This window comes from Aricia agestis, chromosome 2 (genome assembly GCF_905147365.1).
Source record: "Aricia agestis chromosome 2, ilAriAges1.1, whole genome shotgun sequence".
Taxonomy (NCBI): Eukaryota; Metazoa; Arthropoda; class Insecta; order Lepidoptera; family Lycaenidae; genus Aricia; species Aricia agestis.
The window spans coordinates 15,267,980-15,272,979 of NC_056407.1; the positions used below are offsets into that span (position 1 = coordinate 15,267,980).

The following is a 5,000-nucleotide window of genomic DNA, read 5'->3' on the forward strand; positions in this document are numbered from 1 at the left end:
TCAAAGTTCTTTTCAACTTTCCCTCACGGTACTTGTTCGCTATCGGTCTCGCGGTAATATTTAGCCTTAGATGGAGTTTACCACCCACTTAGGGCTGCACTCTCAAGCAACCCGACTCTTAGGAGAGCTCCTCTCGCCGCCTCGCACCGTCGCTACGGGCCTGGCACCCTCTACGGATAAACGGCCCCGTTCAAGGCGAACTTGGACAGGCGCGGCGACGACGAGAAAGCGGAACCTCCCGAACACCACATCTCCCGCGACCGAGACGACCGCGGGATTCAGTGCTGGGCTCTTTCCTGTTCGCTCGCCGCTACTAAGGAAATCCTAGTTAGTTTCTTTTCCTCCGCTTACTAATATGCTTAAATTCGGCGGGTGATCCTCCCTGATCTGAGGCCAACGATAAAAATTTGAGGCAGACGCGATATCCGTCAGCGCAACGACTCCGCCTCCGCGACCGAAATCAATCGGTGCGTCGGCGTCGACGACGCGCCCTTCGGACGTCGAGTCCGCCTACTGTTCATTAATTCAAATAATATAACAGTGTTTTCGACGGCGGTGTTTTCGTTCGAACGTACGCAGCGCATCACGCGCGCCGACGACACAGTTCGACGTGCGTGCACGCCCCGCACACCGATAATCACTCTCGCAAATTTTTTACCTTCACGGAGCGTCGGTGGGGAGCGGCGCACGTCGCCGACGCGAGCGCGCTACCGTACACACCACACAACACGTAACGTTATATTACATTTATGTCTCATATTTAAACGGACCGCACGTGAGGCGCGGCATGGGCGAACCCACACACGCGCGACGCCGCCCGGAACCGTCAATTGTTCGTCGTGAGACGAACAGTGTGGCATATGATTTTATACAGCCGGCCCTCAGACAGGAGTGGTCCTGGATGTTTCTCCACGGACCGCAATGTGCGTTCGAAATGTCGATGTTCAAATGTGTCCTGCAGTTCACACTATGACGCGCAGTTAACTGCGTTCTTCATCGACCCGCGAGCCAAGTGATCCACCGTCCAGGGTAATGGTTTATATTATAAAAAACATGTCACTGGGTGTGAAAAATAAATTGAATGTGAAACAAACAGACCACGGACGTGTTAAGGTCAAACGTGGACATTCGTTTACCGCTCTCTGTTATAATGTTGTATTTACGCCAACCGACGGACGCGCGACGAGCTTACACCCCCCGCACTAGCACACTGACTTTCGCTGCACGCGATCCACCGTCTGTTCATTGGACACTCGTGGCGCGGATTCTTGCCAGTCAACGTGACGCGAACGTGACAGTGTGTGTACAGGTACTAGCGCACTAGCGCGTAGGGGTCAACTCGAGCGTTCAAGTTCGACTCCGTCGTAGCGAGAAAAAAATGTTGTTCAGTTCGATTCGATTGTTTATGGTATAATATTATCGTCGCGTTAATTGAATAACACAACAACATCATACGATAATGATCCTTCCGCAGGTTCCCCTACGGAAACCTTGTTACGACTTTTACTTCCTCTAAATGATCAAGTTTGGTCAACTTCCCAGCAACGCCGACGGCCGTGAAGCCACCGCGTGTCGGTCCGAAGACCTCACTAAATCATTCAATCGGTAGTAGCGACGGGCGGTATGTACAAAGGGCAGGGACGTAATCAATGCGAGCTTATGACTCGCGTTTACTAGGAATTCCTCGTTTATGGGGGATAATTGCAAACCCCAATCCCCAGCACGAAGGAGTTTCAACGGGTTGCCCGGGCCTCTAGGCCAGGGAGAACATGCTGATTCCTTCAGTGTAGCGCGCGTGCGGCCCAGGACATCTAAGGGCATCACAGACCTGTTATTGCTCAATCTCGTGCGGCTCGAAGCCGCCGGTCCCTCTAAGAAGAATTTTAATACGTCGCCAGTGAGTTGCGCGACCGAAGTCGCGCACACCTAAATGGCGACGCCTATTTAGCAGGCTAGAGTCTCGTTCGTTACCGGAATTAACCAGACAAATCGCTCCACCAACTAAGAACGGCCATGCACCACCACCCACCGAATCAAGAAAGAGCTGTTAATCTGTCAATCCTTCCGGTGTCCGGGCCTGGTGAGATTTCCCGTGTTGAGTCAAATTAAGCCGCAGGCTCCACTCCTGGTGGTGCCCTTCCGTCAATTCCTTTAAGTTTCAGCTTTGCAACCATACTCCCCCCGGAGTCCAAAATCTTTGGTTTCCCGGAAGCTGCCCGCCGAGCCATTGTATTAACGTCGGCGGATCGCTAGATGACATATTTACGGTTAGAACTAGGGCGGTATCTAATCGCCTTCGAACCTCTAACTTTCGTTCTTGATTGATGAAAACACCTTTGGCAAATGCTTTCGCTGATGTTCGTCTTGCGACGATCCAAGAATTTCACCTCTAACGTCGCAATACGAATGCCCCCAGTTATCCCTATTAATCATTACCTCGGAGTTCTGAAAACCAACAAAATAGAACCGAGATCATATTCTATTATTCCATGCACGAAATATTCAAGCGGCATTTTGAGCCCGCTTTGAGCACTCTAATTTGTTCAAAGTAAAATTGTCGGCCCACCTCGACACTCACTGAAGAGCACCGCGATAGGATTTTGATATTGAACCGACGTTTTACCGTCGGCTCACCGACGATATGCTCCGCAAACGTGTCAGTATCACCGCGGATGCGGTGCACCGACAGCGCGGCGCACAAATGCAACTACGAGCTTTTTAACCGCAACAATTTTAGTATACGCTATTGGAGCTGGAATTACCGCGGCTGCTGGCACCAGACTTGCCCTCCAATTGTTCCTCGTTAAAATATTTAAAGTGTACTCATTCCGATTACGAGGCCTCGTAAGAGTCCCGTATCGTTATTTTTCGTCACTACCTCCCCGTGCCGGGAGTGGGTAATTTGCGCGCCTGCTGCCTTCCTTGGATGTGGTAGCCGTTTCTCAGGCTCCCTCTCCGGAATCGAACCCTGATTCCCCGTTACCCGTGACAACCATGGTAGTCGCAGAAACTACCATCGAAAGTTGATAAGGCAGACATTTGAAAGATGCGTCGCCGGTACTGGACCATGCGATCGGCAAAAGTTATCCAGATTCATCAAAATAAACGACTTAGGACGCGAGGCCCTCCGTCGATTGGTTTTGATCTAATAAAAGCACTCATCCCATTGCTGGTCAGAGTTCTGATTGCATGTATTAGCTCTAGAATTACCACAGTTATCCAAGTAACTGAGTAAGATCTAAGGAACCAAAACTGATATATTGAGCCATTCGCGGTATCGCCTTAATACGGCTTGCACTGAGACATGCATGGCTTAATCTTTGAGACAAGCATATAACTACTGGCAGGATCAACCAGGGAGCTAACCACTAGAGCCGCACGAATCTCTTCGAGCGCTCGAGGTACTCGCCGTCGACACGCGTGTCGACGGCCAAACAGTGCACGCGCGCACACACGGCGGACCGTGCACGCGCGGTGACCAGTCATTATTTGAATTTTCCCTTTTGTGCGACAAACACAAAAAAAAGAAAACGCGGAGCAACTAAGCTACCGCACATTCGAACGTTCCATATTACGAGATCTATCATCTATGATAGTGTAACAGAGAGTTTAACATGAACTCGTCAACCATATAGATTGTCGCCCGGTGCTGGAGAGATCAGACCACATACATTACGTCAAAGTTGATGTAATACTATATGAAGAAATATTGTAACTTCGCGACCGCTATCAGTTCCACCTTCGACGCGACGGGCACAATACCAGACAACGGCGCACTCTAAACAGGTGCTCCGCGCTCGTACATAATGCCCCGCCGCGATTGTTACGGTGGTAACTTTAACGAACTGCAGCTACCGTTCGGCTCGACACAAAATCAAACTAATGATTATCGCGAGAACCTCACGTTTCGCTGGTCCGTCGGTCGACACGTCGTATATTGTTTGTTTATTATCATTATGATGAGCTCAAATGGATATGGCACAAATTTTTGTATTTTCACACATCGCATAACCAACACCACCATCACTGCTCACTCGCACTCACTCCACATGTATATGCGAATGCGCCGTGCAGATAATGCGCTGGTGTTATGCGATTAAAAATATATGTTGTCACATCGAGTAGTATAGACTTCAATTAACCTAAACCTGGTACCACCACCACCACCACCATTCCCCCCCCCCCCCCCCCCCCGTCCGTCCGGAAGGAAAGTTTGAAAAACAAAAACACTCTCAAGACCAATCGGTCGGTTCGCGCATTGAACATCTCACTTTGATATTATACAATTTGAATTATGAATTACAGTGGCGGGACGTGTTCAGTGTTTATTATTATTGTATTGTACATGTGAAACTAGAATAAATAGTACCTACCTGATAATAACAAATGTCGACGGTGGTTATATAAAAATAATAAAAAATATAAAAAAAAAAAATTAAAAAAACAAAACTACGGTGGCGGGTCGTGTTCAATGTTTATTATTATTGTATTGTACATAAATCATCATTATTATTATTATTATTATATTTATTTTTATAATATTATTATCATTATAATTTGCATCAAATTCTAGGTAATATACTAGGATAGGATTTTTAAAAATGAAACTACATAATATTTTCAATTTGACAACAGACTTGCAACTTTTTCGCTCGCTTATTATCAATGTATATAGATATGATAGCTATTCGCCGCAATCGTTTTGTATAATACTATACACACACTGTTTCACCCGGTACACGTAATATGGTGTGATATTTTTTAGGATAACAATAAATGTAACAAGTAAAGGAGTATGGGCACATTTGGGCTGTCGGCGGCCACCGCGACCGATGATGAAAAAATATTAGTGTCAAATGAAAGTACTGATGATATTTAGAAACAACATTAGGTTAGGTTTGGTTAGGTTAGGTTACCAGCAGCGGAATTAAGTGCCATTATTGAACACACACGAGTAAGTACTAATAAACACTGGTCCTTCTTATGAAAACCTTTCACCT

General features: G+C 47.1%; 2 non-coding genes and 1 pseudogene across 2 annotated transcripts; all 3 read right to left on the reverse strand.

The window, feature by feature from the left end:
- The window catches only part of LOC121740129, a 2,835-nt pseudogene extending 2,439 nt beyond the window's left edge, over positions 1-396 (reverse strand).
- Positions 397-875: 479 nt separating this feature from the next.
- LOC121740153 lies at positions 876-1,032 on the reverse strand. Its single transcript, XR_006037586.1, has one exon. It is a non-coding gene; the product is annotated as a 5.8S ribosomal RNA (ribosomal RNA).
- Positions 1,033-1,457: 425 nt separating this feature from the next.
- Positions 1,458-3,360, reverse strand: LOC121740091. Its single transcript, XR_006037542.1, has one exon. It is a non-coding gene; the product is annotated as a small subunit ribosomal RNA (ribosomal RNA).
- Positions 3,361-5,000: the final 1,640 nt, after the last annotated feature.